The sequence below is a fragment of the Protopterus annectens genome, chromosome 3.part1 (assembly GCF_019279795.1).
Source record: "Protopterus annectens isolate FY-2018-M chromosome 3.part1, PAN1.0, whole genome shotgun sequence".
In the NCBI taxonomy this organism is placed as follows: domain Eukaryota; kingdom Metazoa; phylum Chordata; order Ceratodontiformes; family Protopteridae; genus Protopterus; species Protopterus annectens.
Window position 1 is genome coordinate 1,198,045,409 of NC_056732.1, and position 27,677 is coordinate 1,198,073,085.

Consider the following 27,677-nt stretch of genomic DNA (forward strand, 5'->3'; position numbering starts at 1 on the left):
AGATTAAGGGCATGCTGGCCAAACTGGTGGCGAAGTCTCACCCTGGTGCCTAGCCTCCAGCACTACCACCCTTGGATTAGTGAAGGACCAGTGCCGACCATCCCATGAGTGGGGATACAAATCACACTGCTGCCATCTGGAGGCAAATGGGACTTGAATTTCACAACACCCTCCCTTTCCAAGTGTTTCACCTCCCATGTGTCGCACACCAACCCTGTCTGCTGTCTTGACTGACTTGTCTGTCTGCAAATGCATCCTCACCTACCCAACTTATCTCCCCCCACATGTACCTATCTCCCTTATACAACATTCCACTCTCATCTTGAAAAAATGAAATGGGTATCCCCCCCCCCGCCAAAAAAAAAAATATGTCACCCCACACATAGCTCTCCATTTCACCCATGTGTCCACTGGACACAAGTAATTTAGTCCAATTGGCTTGACAATGCAGTTACATTGTACTCACCCCTCTTTGTGGGTGAGAGTTCAAATCCATTTACATATTCTGTCAATGTGCACAGTTGTTGCTGTACAAGAAATGGATAGCTATGGTTCTTTCCTACACACTTCCTGCACATCCCTACCTGCCTTCCACTATGTTTTTCCCCCTGCTTGCACCCCATTTCACCACTTTCCTATCTCCCGATTTTTCTTTCCTTTATATTTTTTTTAGCGCAATACTTTATGGTATGCCACATCACGCAGCTTCGCTAAGCTCTGATAAATAGAGCTATATTGATTACACGTACATAACAACTGGAAAATGAAACTCAGCCCAAAAGCTGCAGATGGAATGAAGGAGCAAACACGATTCTTTAGTACTTTCATTCAAATTAATTCTTCATGAATGTCTTCAGAAAAAAGTTAAACTCTCAAAACATACCTCTTATAAGTTATATCACACATCACATGACTTTCATGATACTTTAAATTAAAGTTTGATTGATTATACGTGTCTTTAAATTTCTATTAAACATTTACAAAATAAGCACCTGTACATTGTTTTGAACTGAGACCATTGCACCTGCAGATCAGTGCATTAACCTGTCACGCCACGCAACTCTTACTTAAAATAGTTGCTTTTTTTTAAAAAGCATAGTAACTGACAGTTGAAGTCATTAAGCACATCTCAGTGTAGCTGCACACCACACCATGCAAACTTGAATAAAATTGAATTGAAAACATGGGAGTGTTCCTGGCACTCTGGTGCAATAATAATATGCCACTACAAAGCCAAAGACATAATAATGAATGTGAGGCCTCTGACAGAAGGCACATGTGTCCTTTTATCAGCAACATGTAGAAATACACCTGCTAAGGTACTAATGGAAAATCACATGTGCAACTGGGACCCTGGTGCAGAAATACATCCATATAAAGCCTTGCACATACTTATGGATGTAGAACATGATTGTCACAGCCTGCAGGTGTGCACATATGTCTTACAAATACACCTGCGGCAGCAGTGACTCAGTAGTTCAGTCTTTTAAATGTCTCATAAACAGTACATTTTTGCCACACACAGTTCTGGGTTCACATTCAGTGGTGCATAGCACTGCATTTTCAGTATTGTGAAGCCAGCAATTAATGACATACTCATGCAGACTTGATCCGCACAATGCATGTCAGATGAATTGATTGCTTTTAACTGATGGAAGTCACAGGCCCACAGGTAGGAACACACTTCACGTATCCTTATAGCAAATGTATATGTGCATAAATTGTCACGTCATGCAGTAATATGCATTCACAGAAAATTTCACCTCAGGTACTGCAAATGAGGCCACTATTATCAGAGTGCATTACACAATCCTTTCAGAGTCACAGTGCAGATTAACACAGATGAACAACAAACATACACATTTGAAGTCCCTGCTTGTAACAAGGACTGCCTTCATACATGCTGAAAATTGCTACCAGACTGTAAATACATGGCCTGACAGATGACCAAAGTGGGCATATTCACACACACACACACACACACACACATATATATATATATATATATATATATATATATATATATATATATATATATATATATATATATATATATATCTAGATATAGATATAGATATATACCCCATCTTGCTCAAGGACACACCAAACATGTTGCCTAGTACTCGGTTATTGATACCATTGCCTAACAGACTTACCTTCATTTGGAGTATAGAGGGAACTCTCACTTTAGATCCGGCTCTACAACAAGACTGACACACATCAAACAGTTAGTCCTGCAGCTTGTTGTACTCCACAGTCTTCACACTCTCTGCCTATGTCTATTGCCTGCAGCAGTAGCTGCAGCCTGTGGCATACCCATCTCCATGTAAAGGTGTCTGCTGCAGGCTTACTCTCTACAATGATGTAGTCTCTTCACCCCAGTAATGTTCAGCACAACATATCAGAAAGGGGCCCTAATCTACATGAAGGCCTTATATATCCTACAGTGGTTGTATGGCATTGGCTGATGATAGTACAAATCAGCTGTGTTGACTGCAGTTAGCATTTCAGAACCACATACTGATTTAGAGGTAATCGCCTGCTGCTGGGAAGCATGTTTAAAATGCAAGCAGCTGGCTATGTGGAACCATTTTGTATGAGACCTTCTTCACAAGGGCATGCCATTGTGACAACTATACTATCACCATATAGCAACAGAGGAGTACTGCACTCCATCAAGTATGTAAATATTTTTGTGTACAACAGTTTGCAGATGGATAAATAGACTTATGGGTAAAAGTGATTACAGCATTAAGCCTAACATTTTTATGGAGCTTAGGTAATCCAAACAGGTTTGGTATTCTTGGTTTCAAAATCACTAAATAATTTTACACCTCAACACTGATCAAACCTTCAATCAGTAAATCTCTAAAAAAAGAAAAAACTCGGTGTTCATTTCACTGAAACTAGATTTTACATAAATCTCACTGTCCAACACCCCCAACATTCTAGTCTCATAATCACGAGTCTGTTGTATTACATACACTAACAGTTTCTAGTACATTTAATATATAGATATATTTTTTGTTAAGATGTTTCATGTAGATACATTCCTTTTAGCTTTACCCTGACACACTTAACCTTTTAGGTCGTGACAGTTGTCTGGTAATGTAATGTCTTGTTTTGCACAGGAACACAATAATGTCCATTTTAAAGTGTTTATTTATTTTTTATTATTGTTACACGCAGTAGTATATACCGTATTTTAATAAGATTATAGCTTCAGTAGGAAAAGTGAATCTATAGTTAAATTTTTTTCCATTCAGAATTCTTGGTTGAGTGTCAAGTCTGTAAACAGGGTTATTACGTTTTCTAATTGATTGATTGATTATTTGAGTAACTAAGGTAACGAGTTGATTGTCAATGTTGGCGCCCTTTTAGTTTTAAAAGGAGTGCTTTGTTGTACCTTATTGTTTGAAGAAGTTTTCCATTAGTGTTGACGAAAAGCGCTTTACAACAAACTGCAGTGAGTGGTTCAAGCAAGATCGGAGCATGTGTTTTGTTTCATTTTTTCAAGTTTTTTGTCATTTTTTCTGAGATTCTAAGTGTTTGTGGCATTATGGCTACCGATAACAGCTTGGACACATCCATGGAGTTTCCGGTCCAGTCATCAACAAACTCGGTTGCTGGCGCAAATGATATAGGTAACCTGACCCAACTACTGCACCTTATGAATGAAAGGCTTGATGCTCTATCCACATGCATGGATAATTTATCTCAACCAGGCGCTGTAGTAAGACCGAAGGTCCCTGCAGCTTTGAACACTATAAGAGGGCTTCCAAATGGTTCGAGTTCTCAAAACAACGCCAGTTGTGGAGTGGGATTAAACGGATATACACATTGTCTAACAACATTCCTGCTGGGAGTAATGGCACCGGCGACGTTGTGGGATCTTTTAAAACTACAACTGAGTCCTCCTTGGGGTTTACTGGGCTTCCCAATGATTCTGAGTGGTTAAGAACACAGCTGGTGTTTGGAGGTAACAGTACCGATGTGTTTTGTGAATGCCCTGCTGAAGGAGGTGAGTTATTGACAGTTAAGTTACATGAAATAGATCGAAAAATGTTTAAACTAAAGAAATTACAACTTGAGATCAAGTACTTTGATGAATGTAAAAAACAAGGTGTAGTTCTGAAGGGTTTACGGTCTTGGCAGTACCCTTCAGGTTTGGAAGCGGGGACTGACTTTTACAATGAGTTGATAGACCTTTTTAATAAACACGGTACTGAGCTAATGGATACTATGTGTAAGCACTATTCTATTACCATAGACTCCTTATCTAAAGATATTACAGAGTTGAACCATGCCATAAAAACACACCCTGATTTTGTAAGGTATCACTATGACTATAAGAGAGTGTTTTCCTCAACTGAACAACAGTTGAGTAAAAATGCGGAAGTGAAATTAAAAAAGTTAAGGAGAGACATCAGTGACTATAAGAATGGGGTTGCTTACCCAAAGCCACCATCTTCTCAGGGTAAAAACATTTTTGGTCACCCAACTACTCAATGTGTTAACCATAACAACATGGACATTGCTTCTGGTCCTAAGTTGCCCGTAGGGGTAGGTCCTGGGGTTAATGACCTTCATTTCTTCGAAGGTAATTGGAGTGACAACATCACAGAGAGCCACCCTGCAAGCAACAGAGGCAGTAATGCCCAATTTAGTGGTAATGAACTAAACAATTCTTTTTCCAGCCGAGGCCAAAATCAGCAACCAAGGTACAATATGAGGGGCAGGAAAGAGAACCACAAGTTCAACAGGTAACTAGTGAACCAGTTGTGTTGTTGAACCGAAGTGGTAACTTTAAAGTGTACAATTTGTCCTAGTTATTCCTTCGGTCTTGACCTGTGTGAGCTTTTCAGTAAGGAGTTGACCTTTGTACCCGGTGACCATTTCAACTTGGCAGGGGTTCTGATAGACTTGAAACTTTACATTCGGAAATTGAACTTGGCTCTAATTTTTGGTGACAAAGTTGTTGATGTTGGTCCTTTAAGGGTGGCTAGTACTTATAACCCACCTATTTGTCCTACCTTATCTTTATTTGAACACATGTGCGAGTTTGATTTAAGAAACTTACACAAGGGTGTTAAGAAGTATGACACGGTGAACATTACTAAAAACAAGGCTGAAGCCCTCAGCTCCGTTAAATCTTTACCAGTCCAAATTTTGAAACCAGACAAAGGCAGAGGATTGGTGATTATGAACAATGATGATTATGAGACTAGAATGTTGGGGGTGTTGGACAGTGAGATTTATGTAAAATCGAGTTTCAATGAAATGAACACTGCACATAGCAGAGTTTTTTTCTTTTTTTAGAGATTTAGTGATTGAAGGTTTGATCACTGTTGAGGTGTACAATTATTTAGTGATTTTGAAACCAAGAATACTGAACCTGTTTGGATTACCTAAGCTCCACAAAAATGTTAATGATCTCCCAATGAGAGTTTTAGTGAATGCAATGTCGTCTATTACATATGCATGTTCTAAATATGTAGACCACTTGTTAAAGAAGTATGTAGCCAGAGAAGAACCGATTTGTAAAGACTCCTCGGCCTTTATGAAATGTTTGGAGAATTTTGTTTATCATGAGAATATTTTTTTCTTAACAATAGATGTTGTTGATCTTTACTTTTCTATTCCTCATGAGGTAAGAATTGAATATATCACCAAGAAACTGTTATTTTATGAGGCTGAGAGTAATAAGATAAGGTTAATCCAGGAGTTACTAGACATTATTTTAAACAACAACTTTGTAAGTTTTAAAGACAACATATACAAACAAGTGGTAGGTGTAGTTATGGGTTCGCCATGTGGGAAGAGCTATGCCAACCTATTCCTAGCTCAATGGGAAAGTGAGTTTATATTTGAGAAGAACATTTACGAGAAGGTAAAACTTTACAACAGGTTTCTGGAAGATATTTTCATCGTGTTTGAGGGAAGTGCGGATGACGCATGACTATTTGTGGAAACTTTGAACAACAGTACACCTTTTTTGAAATTTACTTTCACCTATGGAGAGAACATCATTAAATATTTAGATGTAGAATTGAAGAAGGATCCTGTTGGTGAAGGGTACTTGGCTAAAATATGCAGAAAGCCTACGTACTCAAACACATTGTTGCACTATTCCAGTTGTCACCTGCTCCATCAGAAAAGGCCTGTCCTAAAAGGACAGCTAGTAACAGCTGCTTGGATGACAACTGAGGATACTTCCTTTGAAGATGAATGTACCTTGTTGAAACATATGCTCATGAATCGAGGTTACCCAGGGAAGATGACTGATGATCTAGTAAGGGAAGTCCATCTTAAAAGGTTGGCAGGTTCTTTCAGTCCTATTCTTACTAAGAGAGAACACGTTACTGAAGTAACAGATTTGAACGTGGGAGAAAGGTCATTTGGTTTGGCCCTAACTATGACTAGTGTTGCTCCATCAGAGAAATGTTCCACGGTTAAGGAAATGGTGAGTTTTAAGAGGAGTTTCATTACACCCTTTTGTTTAGAGGCAAGTCTAATTAAGAACATTTTCAAAAGGAATTGGTCTTTGTTGACATTCGAGAGGGACACAATAGAGAAACTAGGTGACTACCCGGTCATAATTTTTTAAGAAGGGTAGAAACCTGAAGAACATTATAGAAAACAACAGTTTGAAGCCTCTAAGGACTGAAGGAACATATAAATGTGAAGCGTGTAACTATTGTAGGTTCATTTCCACAGGGTTTAGTTTCAAAGTAAACCAGCATGTATATAAAGCCAGAGGTAGGTACAACTGTAATTCCAAATCCGTGGTTTACTTGGCTTCCTGTCAGATGTGTTCAGTATTTTACGTAGGAAAAATGGACAGGAAGCTAAAAGATAGGATTTACGAACATGTATACTACATAAAGAAAAAAAGCACCACTAACGCTATGGCCAGACACTGTAGTGAGCACCCCTCTCATTCATTTTTGTTCAAAGTTATAGACCAGGTAGTGTTAGATGGAAAGGGTGGACCTTACCAACTAATATTGGAGAAACATGAATTGGTTTGGCAACTCAGGTTAAATTCATACACTCTACCTGGTTTAAATGAAGACACCTCTTTGGCATGCATCCTTAAGTTGAGAAGTTTACTTAGGTGACTTGTTTTTTAAAAGAAGATTGTTGTTAACACTACTGTTTAAATAGTTTTTTAACAATACTGTTTTAGTTCAACTTATTAGTCATCTATATTAGTTGAAATATGTATCGTAATGTATTACATACACTAACAGTTTCTAGTACATTTAATATATACATATTTTTTTTGTTAAGATGTTTCATGTAGACACATTCCTTTTAGCTTTACCCTGACACACTTAGCCTTTTAGGTCATGACAGTTGTCTGGTAATGTAATGTCGTGTTTTGCACAGGAACACAATGTCCATTTTAAAGTGTTTATTTATTTTTTATTATTGTTACACACAGTAGTATATACGGTATTTTCGTAAGATTGTAGCTTCAGTAGAAAAAGTTAATCTATAGTTAAATGTATTTTCCATTCAGAATTCTTGTTTGAGTGTCAAGTCTGTAAACAGGGTTATTACGTTTTCTAATTGATTGATTGATTATTTGAGTAACTAAGGTAACGAGTTGATTGTCAATGTTGGCGCCCTTTTCGTTTTAAAAGGAGTGCTTTGTTGTACCTTGTTGTCTGAAGAAGTTTTCCATTAGTGTTGACGAAAAGCTCTTTACAATAAACTGCAGTGAGTGGTTCAAGCCAGATCAGAGCCTGTGTTTTGTTTCATTTTCTCAAGTTTTTTTGTCATGTTTTCTGGGTTTTTAAAACCAGCAATTCTGCTGGTGAATCACTATTCTCCAACTCTGCTGGTAAAAGCTGGAACCTACTTCCTGCTGGACTCAGCACTGACCCCTCCTTATCCCAATTCAAAAAATCCCTTAGGAAATACATAAAAATGGAGTAACTTTGTCACTGTACAAATCCTGACTAACCCCCACTCAAGCATAATTCATAAATGAGAACTTCATTACAGGAATAAATCTCTGACTCTCTAACTGCCTAAAATTCTGTGTATCACCCACCTACTTGAAAGATTTAAAGTTAACACTACACCATGTATGATACCCACCTTTAATATATGTGTTTTCCTTTTTCAGATGAAATCTTTAACTATTTCTTTCTCAGCTACTTGCTTCCAACCTTTATTTTGTGTATGTGAGAAAAACATGTACCTGTGTGTACATATCGTTAAACAAATCTCAGTTTTGTGATAACTTACTCTAATAATTTCAATGTATTTACCCTTGTTTTTGTACATTTGGCGCTTTTCTCCCCAGGCCTCCATTGAAAATGGACCTGTATCCAGTCAAACTTTCCCAGTTAACAAATGTAAAATAAAATAAATAAAAATAAATAAAATTATATGTGTTGTTTTTTCAAGTATAGTGTCATACTGATTAATTAAAAGGTAAATATTACTGGTCATGTTTTACTTGATTTACTTGCATTGATTGTTATAAAAGTCCAGAGTTGAATTTGTATGCTGTTCTGAGGAAGTGTTTTGTGGATGAACTCGGAGAAGAAAGTTGTTTGACCGCTAATCCAGTTGTGGGTCTTCATTGCTATGAGTCTTGGAGGCTTTTGTACACAATAGTGCAGGTATTAATGTACTGTTTTTTTTTTCTTATTGAGGGTGACATGGGGGTTGGTGTCTGCCCCTACACAACCTGATGTCAGTGTCTCTTCAGACACAGATAATGATGGTGACCACAGAGAGGCACGGGGGGGGGGTGTCATGGGCTGAATCTGTTCCATAGATAGACATCCCTCTTCTGCCTCTATTGTCACTGCACACAGTCTGTATGCCTACACATACCCTGTCCACATAGGCCCCAGATATTGGACAGTTAGATAGTGAGGACATTGAACAGGAAAGGGTGGCAACTATGGCGCCAGTGAGTGTCGACACTGGCCATAGCCAGAGAGCTGGTGAGGTCTTACACAGGTAGATTGACAGGGGTGCTTGCAGGAGGCCTGCTGAACATCTACCACCTGTTGCAGGTGTCACATCATGAGTCACTTGTCACATGTTTGTGGCCATCATGGAGGCACAGGCACATTCAGAATGGAACACCAGTTACATGTTTAGGGTTATGGATATAGCAAAGCCTGGCATCCAGGACTGCCTCTACAGCATTGGGGACACCCTGGATTGGTTGACTGATGCAGTGGACAGAAGGTGGGCTGTGACAGTGTCTGTCTTGTACCACACATGGTGCTGGAATGTGTGGTTGGAGTTGAGCATTGGACCTGTGGATGTAGGTCAGCAACCGCATCAGCTGAGAGTCTACATGACCATGCACACCTATACTCACATAATGGTAGTAAATTCAGCACTACAGATGGGAGTGTACTATCCATACCACAACACAGGAAGCCATAGGCTTGTGGACCTGGGAGGTCCTGTGGGTGACACGGTCCCAGCAGACAGCAGTCACCATCAGGTACTAGCACTGCTTCTGACCTTGAGCATGGAGGTGTCAGTGCAACTCCTGCAGAGCCAGGTCCCATGTTCTGGGCCAGAGAGAGTGAATTATGAACTCTACCATGTAGGGTCCAAAGCTGTCCAACATACACATGTGTAGGGCTAGCACTGAGCTTGACGGTGTACATATCACTGTCAAATGCAGGTCATCTACAGACACACACAGTGCCTCTCCATGGTCCATCTTACATGCTCCACTCCTGACTCACATACATGGTGTCTACTGTTTGGACCAGCCTAGGCCACCTGCACCCCCACACAACACTCTGTGCAAGTGATGATACCTATGCCACATCCCTATTATCCTTGCCATCATTTTAGGGAAATAAAGCTATGTGTCTTATGCACAGGATGACTATATTACTTAACATGTACTTATGTAAGGCAGTATTGGTTCACCATGCCAATTATAGTGGTTCTGACAGATACTATATGCTGGCATTTGTTATGAGTACACCACATACATATGTGTACCTACCTTGTGTTGTATGATGTTGTATTGGGTGTATAGCATAGTAGATGGATGACTCACTGTAAGGACATTAACCTAGTATGTGACATTACTACAACATGCTTGTTAGAGAAATTTGTCTAGCAGACAGAAACAAACACTTGTAACAGAACCCTGCCTAATGGCACACAGAGCACCTCAGTACAACTCAGCACATGCTGTCTGTCTGATTGACTGGGTGACCATCATCTCTACACAGGGCATCTGCCTGTGCTCCTCTTGGACTGGGGCCAAATGTGCTGATCCTGTAACTACAGGTATGATGATGTCTATGATCATGAAGGCTTGATGGCCATTATTCTAGTGCAGTTCAAACATCCTTTGCTTCCATAACTTGATGTACAATGCTCTAAAAGGCTCAAACACAAACACGGCTACATTGAGGCTAGCACCACTTCCACGCACTGCATATAGGACATGACAAGGCACACACATATTGCAAGTTGGTTGTATGTAGGTGTGAACACTTACCTATGAAATGGTACATACCACAGATCACAGTACATGTTGCATGCAACACACCTCATGTCTGCTAGTACTATAAGTTTAGAACATATTATGCTTGATGACACAAGCAGGCCTTGTTGTGGCCAGTCCTTTGGGGGGACACATCACCCACTACAAATCCTACCTATGTCTAGGTTACCAAGGTTATGCCATATGGATACATACACATGCATCAAGTGGGTTGGAGTGAGATTAGAACCCCTACCTATCTAGTCTTATACACTACAGATAACAGTATTTATCGTATGCACCACAGATTGAGTCTGTTGTATATCTGATTGCAGGCATAGTATTTGTGCATTATACAAACTAGGCTTGTGTTGAGCAGCATCTGTGGCCTGCAGAGTAATATTGCTTCATACTGTTATCTGCATCTAGTATTCTAGCAGTGAGGTAAATGTTATCATCCTAGCTATGTGTATACAGTTACCAGTAAGGCCATATGTGTCTGCTTGCAGTTACATAGGCGAACCTTTGGGCAGGTACAATGTGCCCTGTCCATACATGAATTTTCAACATTATACATTACACCACCTGCTCACCTTTGTCTGTCTATGTGGTGACATCCAATAGGCACAGGGGTTTGTAGGTAAGTGGACTGTATACTGTTTTGCCCTTAGTTTGGATCCTTTGAGCAACAGTATGGCTGTGCGATAGTGCAGATTTACTCAACATTATAGCGTATGTCGGACAACACAGACATCCATGCACATATTTCTGTATATAACTGTGATGTATATGTAAGTGTAGCTGTATGTGTGTATGCTATGTATATGTGTTATCTAGATATATGGGGGAGTGTATGTATCATTTTAATTTAATAGCTATATATATTGGTATATATCTATTTGACACTACATAGTGATAGATATACTATGCATGTGAGAGAGAGATAGTGGCAGATGGATATGTATATGTATATGTCTGTAGGTTTATGCATTTATACATAACAGATCATTTTGATGAAGGGGCAACAGAACTGTGCTCTTGTTTACTAAGAGTCTGAGCCTACCCAGTGGGACTGTCAGTACTTATAAAGTGACTCCAGGCCACACATACCTGTACTCCTGTCTGATAGTTTATTGTTACAGATATGAACATATGCCCCTGTTTCTGCAATACTGCACTTCACTCAAAGTGTTCACGCCATTCCCCAGCTGTGTGCTATACTTAATCTGTGACTGTGGTTGGTAATGTTACACCAACAACAGAGTTTTGCCTCATATGTTAGGTCTGTTCCTCACACCTTTGTGGTCATCTGGTGAATTAACTACAGACAAACATTTGTATTTCAGACTGTATATCCTTCAGAAAACTTTCAGCAACTTTACAATATTTAAAGATTTATTAGTAAATCCAGATTAGAACCATCAACACAATCACACATGCTAGCTTCTGTACATTGTTATCCTGTGATGTTACAGCCTTGAGATTGCCTGATCCACTGATATACCATAGCTGATTTTCTGTTAAAGTGGTTATATGGATACAATGCTGTGTTGGGAATGGGGGAACAACAGCAATAACTGCATCAGATCCATACATATGATACCATATTATATCAATGTGTGATGCAGCAGTACACAGCCAATACATGTGGATAGGTAAGTTGGGTGGGTTGCTTGGAGTGAGACTGTCAGTGAATGTGCTATGTGTATGTGTTTAGTGTTCAGTGGCTGTAGGTTGTCACTACTACTAGCTGTACTACTACTTCACCACTGCTCCACAGCCCTGGGCCCACCCTCACCTCCCTTGTGGTGTGGTGTGGCTGTGTGATAGGTGGTGTTGGGTGGCCCTGGTGAATGCTGATCCTGCAGCTGCTGATCCTACAGCTGTTTCACAGCTGCACATTCTGTAGGATTCTGTGAACATATGTGCACATGTGGCTGTACAGTACTGCTGTGCCTATGTGGCTGACCAGGCACTGGAACCCTGACTTCAGAAGCCCAAACACTCTGGACACATGACTTTGTGTTTGTGCCTTGTTGCTGTGCCTCATGTTGCCTTGGCTTGGCATTTGGGTTTTGGTTTTTGTTGGGTGTCATCATCCATGGTTCAGTGTATCCCCCCCCACCCCCAGTAAATTGCCATGTGACCCCCTCCCCAGTAAACATCTGGTACAGCTGTGATGCTCCAGATATAGCAGTCATGACTTCCTCCTAGACCAGCACACACACACACATTCAAGATAATGTCCCAAGCATTGCACACCATCTGGCAGTTGATGGAGTGGTACTCCCTTGACGTAGATTCTACCCTCCTCATCAGGTGGTGCCTTGATGTGTATCTCCTCCAGGGCCTCAAAAAGGGAAATGCTTAAAAGCATGTGTTGCATGTGTTTCCATGGCATGGTGGCATCTCCTGGATGCTGATGCCTCTGAGACCCCCCATCACCCCTCCAGTGTCCCAGTTGGTCTTTGGAATGTACCTGTGGCTGTTATCCTACATATATTTTGTTTTCACTGGGATAGGCTCCTCTCTGTTGGCTCTGGGCTCTGGTTCTGAGGGGCAGAGCTAAGTGAGTTCCTTTGTAGTGTATGTGACCCACCCACCCTGCAGTGCTCTAGAATCTCTCGGCTAGCATGTAGCTTGGAGGTTACTCTGGGCCTGACTTCTCTTCTCCTCCTCTGCCTAGGCCTATTGTCAGCTGCAGAAGCAGCACTGAAGATTGTAGGGTGTATGCATAGTTTTATAGTGCTCTACTGTAGGTGCTTCCTGTGCACTTGGCTACATATAATGCATTGCACCTACCTAGTATATCAGTAACATAATTTAATGGTCCTAGTTTAAGTTAAACAAGGGTCATAACTAATTAATACATTATAGCCTTTTACATACTCTCAGCAATGCACCCCCACTGCGCAAATGCGTGCTCCATAGGTAAACAAAGCTTAGCAGTCTGTGGACACCCCCCCCCTCCAGACTTCCACACTCAGCACAGTGCTATGCCATGCAAATATGCTGAAACATGCACCTCATAGGTAAACAAAGCTTAGAAGTCAGTGAGCACCCTCCCCAGACTTCTACACTCAACACAGCAGCATGCCACACAAACAGACACAGCTAAGCTCCAATCAGCTTAATAGTTATGAAACACATCCTCTCCTGATGTCAGTTATCTCCTATGCAGACACCAACATGATTCTCTGCCTACACAGAGGGGATGTGCAGACATGATTACCCCATTATGTTATTCAATAATTCCACAATCTGGAAACTACACACTCCCAAGCTGTACCATGTTAGCAACAGCACCAATGCACCATTGTAGAAACTGCCAGCAGGGCCCTGTAACACATTTCTGTCTCATAATATTAATTTTATTTCCTCATTTTTTTTAATTTATTTATTTTAAGGCATGTTTCTGCACTGTGGAGCAGCATGCAAACATGCCCAGATTATTAAAAAAAATGGTACCATATTTTCTGTAACTTTTGACACACACAGAGGATATTTCCTCTCATATCTGTATGTGGTATGCCATTTCTGTCCATCTATTGCATTTTTACAGCCCTTTTTGTCTGTCTACATTCCTGTACATGGAATTTTTCTATGTGCACTACAGACACTGACAAGGGGTCTGCAGAGCTGCCTATGTGCTTGCTGGATCACTCTACCTGCCTCATTTGCATGAGATTCACTTGCTTATGAGGTGATTTGCATGCCACAGAACTTCCTGTGTTGGCGCATGCATGCTCACCACCCAGCAGCGCTTACTAGATTGTAAACCTGCTTACTTTTCTGTAAGCAGCATGGCACGATACCTACATAGTAAAAAACACTGTGTAGGCTTTATTAAATTCTCCCCAATATTTTCTAAAAGCATTCAAGTGTTTTCCCAGCAGGGAGAGCTATAACGGGAAGACAAAAACAGACAGCACTTACTAGAAGCACAGGCTGCACCATGCGTCTTAGCATGGCTTACTTTTCTTTTAGGTTAACGCAAGTCTGTAATTGTGGCTCTAAGTTTGGGACATTTTATTTCAGGTAGGAGTGTAAAACTTTAATATTTGAAAATGTATATAGTTTTGTGTGTTAGTATAAAGTACTGGGGTGTGTTTTTTTGAGGGCTTTCAATAAAACACAAGTTTTGTAAGATGTGACATAGGCTCAAATGGATATGACAATAAACAACTGTATGAAAGAGTTACCTGCCAAACAGTGTATGCATGTAGCACAAAAGCTGGGACTACACATTTAATCAAAAAGGTGTTACATGTAAAAGGAGGCAATGATAACTTTTTAACACAATGATGCTTTCTGCAATGACTTTAAATGTCAATGGTCTCACAGATAAATACAAAAAAGAAAGAGTAGTGAACTATATTAAAACTGTAGAGTGCAAATAGCTATGTTACAAGAGACACACTTCGAATGAACTGAACATGTGAATTTGATAAAGAAAGGTTTTCAGGATGGTTATTCAGGGAATACCTGTGGCAAAGGAAAATATGAGTACTTATATTAATTGCAAGAGGAGCACCAATGGTAATAGACGAGGATAAAAAGATAATAATGTTAGTTTTGGCAAGTGAGGAGGATTACACTGGAATATATTTATATTCCACTTAAAACTGCAATAATGGTGCTTAAGAAAATTCTGGGAGAAATAATCAGGTTTCAGCAAGGAATATTACTTATAGGTGGGGAATGGAACTTGGTTTACAGTAGTAAAGATGTGTCTGGGGGGCCCAGAAGGGAAAATATAACAAAGAAGGGTACATTTGTGAAGACATTTATGAGTGTATTTGTCATGGAAGATGTGAATTAAGTACTAAGAGCTAAGAGTGAATTGACATATTATTCCCCAAGATACAAAAACTGGGCTGGGCTAAACAGAATTTACATTTTGTAGGAATAGGTATATTTAATTGAAAGTCTTGATACACACCCAACAACTATTTCAGACCATTCACCAATAATAACTAAAATAAAAACACAGGGTAATGAAAAAAATGAGACACTGGCACTTTCCCACATATCTGTTGAAAAGAGAAGAATTTACAGAATGGGTAATGGAAAACTATTCAGGAGCTATTATAAAATACAGAAATTTCTTCTGAAAATATAGCTAGTGAGTGGGATAAAATTAAAGTGGAGTTGTAAAAGAATGATTTAGAGGGATGACAAATGTTAAATTATTGCAGAATAGGGGGGATCTCACAGAACAAGATGAGGAGCAACTGCAGACTGCTTAACATAAATTAAGGGATTACCTTGATAATATACATGATTTTAGAAAGACTGTTCTTAAGCAAATGTTTCTTGATAATAACCATAGATTACAAATACTTTTAAGACATTGGGCAGGATTCACGAAGCCTCCGTGTAAGAGTCATAACTCATACACGGAGGCTGCAGTTAAACGGAGTGATGTCAGCATGCTCTGCATATTCATGAGAGCATGCTGAATCACACCTAAGGCTAACACGGTCCGTGTAAGACAGCAGGGGGCGTGTCCGTAGGCCGAGCCCTGTAAGCGGACACGCCCCCAGAAGAGGAAAAGTGCCCAAAGTAAACACCCACGACAGAGTCCATGGAAATGTGAATAAACACAACACAACACATGCCCCCACAGACTACGAACATAAAATGTACAAATGAACATCTCATAATTTGTTTTAAATTGTAAAGATGTTTAACCGTGAGTGCGCTCGTTTGCGCGGGTGTGCCCATAGCACAGCTACAGTTAGCAGTCAGTGGGAAAGCATATAAGAACTAAATATGCAAAATAAGCCAAGAAGCAATAGCGTAGCGGTAGAGATGCTGGCTGAAGAGCAGGCATTCATGGTTCGAGCCCCAACAACACCAATTTTTATTTTTAGCAAAATAAGCACGAAACAAGTCCCTGATAAATATGTACACATAAAATCACATTTTATGTAAAATGTAATGAAATAGCCCATTTATATTGAAGAAATGTGAGGTAACAAAGCAATAAAAAATGCCAGATGTGCCCATAGCTGAGCTACAGTTTAACAGGGTGAGTGCATCTGCCCGTAGGTGAGCAGTGGTTTAACTGGTGCAAAATGAGTGCCCGTAGCTGAGCAGTGGTTTAACACGCTGAATCTATGTGCCCCTAGCTGAGCTGAGCGTAATATGCGTGCCGATAGCCAAATGAGGCTTAAACCAGCGTACCCCATTTGCGTGGAGCTGCGCACCGCGCAAACAAGGTAACCGACGGGCAACGTTGAGCAAGCCGTATCAAAACTGCCTTTACACAGACACACCCCTCAGCTTGTCTAGACAGTCATAAAAAATAAAAAGTAGCGGCCAGGTTCAAACCCAGGATACTATACACCATAGTCAAGGTACCAAACCACTAAGCCATGACAGCAGTACCTATAAATGCAATAATAGCTAATATATAGGAATGAATACAAACTGGAGCATGACAATGCAGGTTTACTGAAGTTGATACAATTCCAAAATGGCCAATCACAGATATGTGCGGGAAAAACGGACTATATAAGCCCCATAGGCAGGAATACACAGCATAAACGATTGTAGAACTGAACTGCAGGCAGAATGACAGGAGTAGGAGAGGGTAGTTGCTTTCGAGCACAGAGGTGGGGCATTGAGGAGTCCAGGTACATGGTCTGGCTCCTAGTCCACAATCATGAGGCCCAACTCATGCAGGGCCAGGTCCTCTGGGGAGCATACAGGGCTGAGGCGTGGGACCGGTTGGCCCATGATCTCACCAGTGCCACAGGGATTCCAAGGACTGGTGAGCAGGTTCGTCACCACCATGCAGACCTGATGAGATGCAAGCAGGACCAACTGAACCTTTGGATCCAGGAGGCCCGGCAAATGCCCAACGCCCCACTACTGAGTAAGTTACATTTAATTATGTATGTAAGAAATTAAACTAGCTGATATTATGGAGATGTGTATTCCAATATTACTTCATTTATATTACAGCTGCAGGTTTCCGTTCTGTGAACCGCAGAGCCTATGGCGATAGGCTGGTGCGGTTGCGCCACCAGGCAGGTCAGTAATCCACTACCAGTAACTGTAAAGAAATATAAAAGTATGACAGTCAGCAAAAGAATGCAGTGTAGTCACTAAGGAATAAAATGTGCAAGTAACAGTGTGAAAGTGTCTGCAAGTATTGCTTGATTACAAAAGTGTGTTGCAGCCTGTAAGCCAAACAGAAAAATGAAAATGTCTGACATAAATTCTGAAATAAAAATGCCCCACCTTTAAGAAAATAGTACACAACCTGCAGCAGGCTGAAAAGTATAGCTGCAGAAGATGATGAAATCACATGTGTGAAATATATCCCTGTTGAAATACTGAAACATGACAGAAGTGAGACTGCTGGAAAGGATTGTAAAAACTACAGGTAAAACATGTCAATAAAGCCTAGAAGTAAGTACCATCCTGAATAGTAAAATGAAAGCAAATGAGAGAGTGTGAGAAAGTGTCATGAATCCAGCAATACAGTAGTAATAACCCCTGAATAAAGTATACTGCAGTCAAGACAGAATGAAATGCATGTGAGAATCAAAACCAAACAGCGAAATCTGTTCAAAGTTTTGCTGCATCTGGAATGTGTATCCCAAAATCTGGATATGTTGCTCTCAGTCTGCAATATGCAGATAGGATGATTGTCTGATATACCAAACATCCACACTTGTCTACAGCTATATAAAGCAAATGTAGCAGGATGATGTAGCTGAACAAAGCTAGATATGAATGTGTATGAAGAACAATAAAATGTATATTGATGTTGCAGTAACAGTCCTATCACCAAGTTGAAATAGTTATCATATAGGAAACTGTAGTTAGAACAGTAGTGTGTATATATCTGCAGCTATTAGAAATGCACAGCATATGTATTGGTATTTGAAGGTGTTAATATTATTTTCTTCACCCCACCCTATAACCACATATAACCCATTCCACATGAAAATGGTATGTGCAATCACAATTAACACCCCTGGACGTTTGTCCTGTTGGGTCATATATATTTGCATGTCTGTTAATGCATCTGCCCTGTTCATACATCCAAACCTGATGGCCTGTTGCCATCAATTAACCCTGCATGTTGTTGGACTGTGTATTGCTGTTCAAATTATGCATGTGTTATGCACGCTGTTCAATGGTGTGAATATCTGGGTGTTTGGTTAATGGGAATACTAATGCATGCTGTTACAACTAATCGTGAATGGTATTATATGTCACTAACCCAAAATGTCATGACATAATGCAAAATATAGGACGACAGGGAAGGCGGGTTCCAGCGGACCCACCTCTCCCACCACAGCTGGCGAGTGCACCTGGCACTAGTGCTGAGTCTGGACCCTCCTCCGGTGGCCCTGTGCCACCTGTGGGTGGAAGCGCTGCAGGGGATGGGGCTTGCCCCCCCTCTGCAAGTGTGGCCAGAGGAGAACCAACACTCACCCTCCGTAGCGTCCGGACTGTGGTGCGTAGGGAGATTCGGGACTTTGTTCTCGAGCCCCTACACCAGCTCAAGGCATGGGTGGCGCAACTAACGGGCATGCCTGTTGCCCCGCCTACACAGCCCCCAGCACAGCCATGTCCTGGGCAGTGAAGGAACAGTGGCAACTGCCTATGGGTGGGGATATCAGTTCCACTGTTGCCATCTGTGGGCTCATGGGCTCTGGATATCCAAACCTCCATCCCCGTCAATTGTGTAACCCCCCCACTCGTGTCATACACCGCCCCTGTATGCATCTTGTTTGTCTTGTCTGTTTACCTACCCAACCTACCTCCCCAGCTGTACCGACTTCCTTCACCTGACATACCACTCTCACCTGAAAAAAAAAAAAAGGGCACTCTGTACCCACAAAAAAATTACGCCCCATACATAGCTGCCCATTCCGCACACATGTCTGCTGGACATGGAATCTATCAAATACAATTGGCTGTACAACAAGTATTATTGTTGTCCTGACACCTCTCTCAGGGGTGGAAGGTTTCAAATGTCACACCAAATTACATACATATGCACAGCTGTTGCTGATGAAGAAATGGGCAGCTATGGGCCTTACCTACATCCCTCCTGCAAATCCCAAGCTTGTTTCCCTACTGTCTTACCCTCTTTGTGACCCCTTTGTCACCACTTTCCTGTCTCCCCATTTTCATTTTTTTCAAAGAAAATAGCGCGGATGTGCGCCAGAGTAAGCACTGGTAAGCGGTTGTAAGCAGGTGTGCGCTTGTGTGCGTGGAGTTAAACGCCAGTGCGCATGCGTGAGCTCCACGCAAACCAGCGCTAACCCGGTTACAACTGCTTAAAAGTGCCTGAGTCACTTTGATTGACAGGTCCTGTACTCAGTTCAAAAGCAAAATAAAATCCCACTGTCAGTCCCAAACCCAGGACCTTAGAAACACTAATCTGTATGACCTACCACTAAGCCATGACTCTTCTACAAGAACATTATGCTAAAATAATTATAACATGTAATAGTAGGGATGAATGTAAAGGGAATATAGGATGTGTAGTACCCAAAGCATGTCATGTAGAATTACTGTCAAAACTACTGGATTCCCATAATAGTAGTGTGTGAACAGAAACAGCCATGCTAGTTGTTAGCTTGTAGGTAATAATGTCAGTTAAAGTACATATATAAATGTATGTATATGTACATATATATATATATATATATATATATATATATATAAAAATATATATCTATATATAGTTGTAGGTGTCATTGTGCATACACACTTACTACAGGGAACAGGAGAGAGGAATGGAGAAATGTGAATCTACAACGCAGCCTGAATCATGAGAGAGATACTAACCTTTACACTCACAGAACAGTGTCCACAGCATACCAGCATGGTCCCCGCCCTTACAATCTGAAAGGGCAACGCCTATCCCACATACCCTTTTATAGCACTGACCTGAAATCACAGTGAGAACTGCAATCAGTACACAACTGGCTGTATGCAATTAGCAAATACTGGCTTACAATTGGTGCAGAGGCCATCACATGGACCTATGCAGATACCTACAAAAGCATCCAGTACTAACACTCCACACATGCAATACATTCATTGCACTGTCTGGAAGCAGACAGAGGGAGAGAGAAAACTGAGAGAGAGACAGAGAACAAAAAAAAAACCTACACACTGTGACTCTGTGACTCTAAGCTGTCAGCAGTGACAGTAGCAGCAGCAATCAGAAGCAGTGGTAATGCAACCAGCTGCGACAAACACAGGTAATGCAAAGTATCAGGTTAATAGTGTGCATACTGTGAACCCTCCAAATGTGTCATAGGTCTGTATCTATAGGTATGTCCATGTGATATGTTGTGTGTACGTAGTTCCACCAAAAGGGGATGACCATACATTACATGTCAATCAGTCTTAGGCCATGATCCTGGCAGCAGTTGTCTGTGCGTTGCCCTCAGCAATGGCTGTAGTGACTGCTTTGAAAGGTCAGCCAGGTTCAAAAGGTAGGATCAGCCCATCACAAAGGCACACTGGCTGGGAACAAGTGTCTGCAGGTACCCGATATCACTGCATATGCATCCCATACTGCATAATTCCATAGCTTAGCAGACCAGGCCGGTTATGCATATGATGTGGTAGTTCCCAGGGTCAGTCGAGGTGCCTCCTTAGTGGTGTGGGACCACTGTCGCTGTATGCCACTGTCCAAGTAAATATCCTGTAGTATGGCCAAGATAAATTATCAGTGTTATTTGCGGTTGTATGTCCTCTTGGAGTGCAGGTAGCACACATCCAGGGATACCATGAGGTCACAGTGATGCTGTGTGTTCTGCTCTGCTGAGGGCGGCCCTCACCTGGACATGTGAGATGATAGGGAGGTTACATACAGCTGTGATAAATATTTCAACTGGTGGGGGAGAAGGAGGGGGGATACGTGCACCGAACCTGTCTGCAAGACTGTTGCCAATATCCGTGTGTTTGGTGAATGTTAAGTAGGTGTGTATTAACACAGAGCATATCTGAGGCATGTGGTCCATATGTGTAACATAACTGAAGAAGGCCTTGTGGTCATCCATAGTGTTTGTGGCCATTTCCCTCCCAGAGTAGGCCGAGGCCATTGTTATGACGCACCGTAGCGTAGTACCAGTGCTGACCACAAATGCCTTCCCTTAATGTGAATGTGCTCTGTCCTGCAGTAGCCTCCTGCTATTGTTATACAATCTGCCTCTGTCTGGGGTCCACCGGACAGGATGCCTAACCTTTGTGCATAGGGTCTGGGTTAGAAATGTGTGTGCAAGTTCCATGCAATCTGTGGCATGTCCGTGGTAAGCATTTGCAAAGGGGTCAGCAGTGTGGGTTGTGGCTTCCACTGGCCCAGTGTGCTGCATGGATACCATCTCAGTCCCAGCAAGTGAATAACTGTCTAATCACATACATATCAAAGTAGTCTACTGTGCTGGTGGTGGTGATGGGATATGTATATCCAGGCCGAGTAACTTCTGTCCACATCACAGTAGTGGATGGCGTCCCACATACAGTACCTTGGGATGAACCCCCAGAGTGAGGTTGTGCATTGGACCTGTCAGTGTGTGCTGACCGATGGGGCATGCTACTATGTTGTGTGGAATGTGGCAGGTATATTGTTGCACAGGTGTTGGCTGAGCACTGATATCTGGCCATGTACCTGTGTATCCACCACGACACACACACATGCAACATATGGGAGTAGTAGTATATCACTACACATGAGTATCATGTATAGTATGTGTGCCATATATTGCTGACATAGTCTGCTGATATCCTGTTTGTGTTCTCTTTCAGGGAGATGGTGCGTCAGCGTAATCCTGCCTACTCTGCAGCGGAAGATGAGGAGATCCACCAGAGCCTGGTGCAGGAGTATGACATCCTGTTTTCCCGCATCAGTCAGAATCAGCAGGAGAGGGCTGCACTGTGGCAAGACCTTGTCCGTAGGGTAAATGATATTGGCACGCATAACAGGACATATGAGCAGGTACGACATCACTGCAGTGATTTAATCCGAAGTGTCCATCAGCGTGCATCAGATATCCACAGGCAACAGGTTGCCACAGGAGGTGGGGTGGCCACACACCCCCCCTCACCAGACTGGAGGGGCTACTCCTAAGTGTTGTGGCTCCAGCCCCGGAACAGCAGCAGCAGTACACTTGCATCATGATGGAGGCTGGATCCACACAGCAGCACGACATGGACCGTGCAGGTAATATGCCATATGTACACTTGACTGTTCTGTACACTGTATCATATGCAATATCAATGGCACAGTTGTGCCCACTGACATTAATCTCATCATTTCTGCAGGTCCTTCTGGGGTTACAGCAAGGCAGGCCATCCATGCTGGTGAGTGTGTTTAACATAAGCTATAATAGTCCTGATAATGCTAGTAACAGTAGTGTAACTCAGTAGTGCTCTGTGTGTATACTGCGGGGTGTCCACGTGTGCATGTGTGCATGTGTGCCTGTGTCCACGTTTGCATGTGTGCATGTGTGCATGTATGCCTGTGTCCACGTGTGCATGTGTGCATGTGTGCATGTGTGCATGTGTGCATGTGTGCATGTGTCCATGTGTGCATGTGACCACGTGTGCATGTGTGCATGTGTCCATGTGTGCAGGTGTCCACGTGTGCATGTGTGCATGTGTGCATATGTCCACGTGTGCATGTGTCCACGTGTGCATGTCTGCATGTGTGCATGTGTGCATGTGTGCACGTGTGCCTGTGTGCATGTGTCCACGTGTGCATGTCTGCATGTGTGCCTGTGTCCATGTGTGCATGTGTCCATGTGTGCATGTGTGCGTGTGTCCATGTGTGCATGTGTGCATGTGTGCAGAAGTGCATCACTGGTAACAATGTCTGGAGACTGTAAACTGTGTTTCCTGCTGCTCTGGTGACCTGCAGCAGGGAACCTGAATCTTGTGCCACGGGTACTGGTAATGATGATATTTATGTAATGGTGCAGGAAGGTGTGTCAGGGTCCACCATTGGTCAGCCAATTGACAGTACACAGCTGTCAACCCCATCATTGCGCACAGTCATACTGCCAGTACATCCTTTGTCACCATTGTCCCTAGGTGATGGACAGGATACAGTGGGCATAGACCAGGGTAATGTGGTACCTGTGGCACATGTGTCCCCACACAGCAGCCATGGGCAGGGTCCTCCGATGGTACCACACAGACAGTTGCCCATGGGTTCTCGTGGGAGCATCCGTGGGCGTACTGCCTCTGGCTGACGTGCCCAAAGAGGTCTGTCAACCTCAGCTATGTTTCGGACTGTCATGCAGGCACAGTCGCGTATGGAAAGGTACACCAGACAGGGTCTGAGGGAGCTGAGAGCATGTCGCACAGCCATGACAGACAGTATGCGTGACATTGCGGATGCTATCCGTAATTTCACCGATGTCATAGACAGACATTGTGGGGACATATTACAGCAGTTCCACAACCAAATGTCCATGAGCCAGGGCAATGGTGGGCGTTTGCGGCATCGACGTGGCCATATGCCGGCAACAGCAGCAGCTGGCAGTCGCGGCGGATGACAACAGGCTCGCGCATGCCCCCATAGTGCCAGCAGCAGCCCCAGCAATGCTGGATCTGTGCTGTCATCGGAACGCCCCAGGAGACCACATGCACGTGGCTCTGGACAGTCCCAACAGGGACCTGTGTCCAGTCAACACACTCCCGCTTCTGATGACAGTACCCAGTCTGGCTTAGTACTGGATACAGTCCGTAGCACCCCTGCCAGGCACAGGTACCGTGTCTGTGCCCACAGACACTGATCTGTATGACCTGCCAGGTGCAGTCTGTGGCTTTCCACAAACCCCTGTATATGGCAGCCATGAGGTGGAACTGTGTGCGTGCATACACACATGCGAAATGTTAACACCTAGGGTGACCACATACATGCATGCACTGCACCAACACTGCCCCACCCTGTACTGCTGCCCCTCACCAACACACATACACACACACATGTCAATTGGTGGTATCAGTGGCTGACTCAGGCATACCTAATTCACACCCTGTGCATATGATGACACTGTGCCACCTCCTGCAATCTCCAACATCACTGCGGGAACAGGTAAACACGTTGCTGATGCACAGGGTGACTACATAGAAGTGTATTAGTAGTATCATGTTGGTAACAGTACAGTGTGCTGCTATGACTGTGTGTATATCCCAGCATGCCTGCTGCAGTGACTGTATGAATGTCCTGAATTGTTATCTGCACCCATAGTACATACCAAAGTGTAACAGCTGCACATAATTGCATGCTGGTGGTAAGGTTGTCAACAGATAGCCGCATACATGGGTAGCACAGGGGGGAAGCTAACGCAAGTAGTGATATGCAATGGTGGACATGTACAGTAATGGTGTCAAGTTGCCCACAACGACTATGCAATGTGGATGTTCGCGCATGTAGATATGTGTGCAGTACCAATGTAATCCAAATCACAAATAACTATGACATAATATCAGTTCTACCTTGGGCATCTGCGCTGTGTATTCCTGGGTACATGTTGATAGTGCCTACATATTTGCATTGTTACTTACTGTTATTGTTACCCCTTCTTTGTTGTACAATGCACTACTTCCAGCCCTGCTTACTGTAGCTTTGTTTGCATGCATGTTCGCTTGGGGTTCCTGGAACACTGCTTACACCTGCAATGCAGAGTTACAGTGCTTCTGTAGACTCCTAGTGACATCTGCATAGCGTACGATACGTATGTCAACTTTACACATGACAGAACGTCACTGTCTGTCCTGTACGCATGTACGTTGCCTGTGACACATTGCACATGTCTTACCTGGCATTTACCCACTTGTGCAGTCATATATGCCAGTGCTATGAAACAGTAGCGGTACACCCACACATACACACCTTCAGTATGTTGTTCCCCATTGGCCCTATGTGTTGGTACTCACCATGGCAATCACACTACTAGGGTAGCATGTGCAAAGGTAACCTGTGAACCACCTCTATGGTCCAGTTGTGGTTTATGTGAGTCATGTGGCAATGTCACAGCTGCCACATGTATGCAGTCAGCCATCACCCTTGGCCAGGAACGTACAACACATGTGTGGGATGCCACCACACAGCCAATCTGGGGACTGAGCTCTCTGAACTCAGTAATGCCATACCCTGTCAGGTGGCATGTCATATATACTACATCCTGGACAAACTTCAACCCCAATCCCTGCTGCTACTATTGATAAAACCCCTGAAGATGTTTCTGATAGTTTTGACCAATTCTTTACTGAGACATTTCAAGCCCTAGCTAGCCATCTACCTCCTAGCTCCCCTGGTCCTGAAAGTAGCACCCTTAGAAACCCACTTGCATTCAGCTGCCAACCAGTCGCCACTTCACTTCTCCGTACCTTGATTGAAAAAGTGAAACCCACTACACTTTCTGCTGATCAACGCCCTGCCAAGTACCTACAAAAATCAGATGATGCTATTGCTTACCCCGTCTCACTAATCAAACGAACCATGGTAGAATCTAAATTTCCCACCATCTGGAAAATATCGTATGTAATCCCACTTCACAAAGGAGGCAGCTCTACTGAATTCTCCAATTATAGGCCAATAGCTATACTCTCTCCACTTGCAAAGATTATGGAAACTTTATTCATAGACAATTCATGCACCACCTAATCCAAAATCGCCTTATGGCAGACACTCAGCATGGCTTCTGTCCTCATCACAGCACTACTTCAGGCCTCCTAGCCTTTACTAACACCATAAACCATACTTGCAACACTAATTATATATCCTCAGCCCTCTTTTTGGATATTTCCAAGGCATACGATATGGTTGATCACCAACTTGTAATCCACACCCTGCAAACATTCTGTCTAGATACTGGAGCCTTCCAATGGTTTCAATCCTACCTGCATGGTCGACAGCAGGCTGGCCTCTGGCAGAACAAACTCTCTAACCTTCTACCTAACACCCTCAGAGTACCACAAGGCTCTATATTAGGGCCCTTGCTGTTCTCCATCTTCATTAACGACCTTTATACTGTCATCCCAAAAGTCAGCTGTATCCAATATGCTGAAGACTCTACTCTGATCTGCTCAGCCACATCTCCAGTAGAGTTATGGTCAGCTACCCAGACCACCTTTAATACAATAGAAAACTGGCTTTCTGAACATCGTCTGATCCTAAATCCCAAATAAACTAAACTGCTGTTATTTCACCAACACGTAGGTCTACCGCTTTCACCTTTACCATAACATCAACTGATGGCACAATAATCTCCCCTGACCCATCTACTAAACTATTAGGTGTTATCATAGACATGATCTCAAATGTGACCTACATGTTAACCAAATTATCAAAGCCATCAATAAAAAAACTAGGGTCACTTTACAGAATAAAAGCCTTCCTAACCCCTCCAGCTAAAGGTGCCATAGCTCGCTCACACCTTCTTTTAACCCTTCTGTATGCATCCCTCTACTCTCGAATATGAACAAGACTGTCCTTAACAAACACTCAATTTGCTACAACCACATTGCCAGGTTTGCCACTGGGCTGCCTTTTAGGACACATCATTGCATCAATCTAAATCAGCTTGGTTGGCTTGAACTACCCAGCCTAATACAGTATAACCAACTGATTATGGCCTATAAAATCCTCTATAATCCGGACAATACTCCTGCACTTCAAATATTATCACCCCTATAACAATCCTAGACCGCTTTGATCCTCTAACAAACTACTAATTCAGACTAGCAAATTTAATAACACAGCCGGTGATTCTCTCTTTGCAAACTCTGTAAGTAGATCCTGGAACTCACTTCCAGCTGATATTACCTTACTTTCCACCTTAGGTCAATTTAACACTAGACTCAAACAACATTTGTCACTTAACTGGCTATGTCAATGTATCAAGCCTGGCTAACTCGAATGTGTAAAATCTGTTAACCAGTTTACTGTGTAATTTAATTTAATCCTGACTTGTGCTCAGAACTAACATTAACCTGTGGAACATGTTTAACTTGCTTACTTATGTAATCTCTGTAAATAATCTGTTTGTAATATGTAATGCTGGTATTATGTAATGCTGTATCTGCTTACCCTTGTAGCTTTTCTCCCTGGGCCTCCCCTGGAAATGGACATGCATCCAGTCGGACTATCCCGGTCAACAAATGTAGGATAAATAAATAAATAAATAAA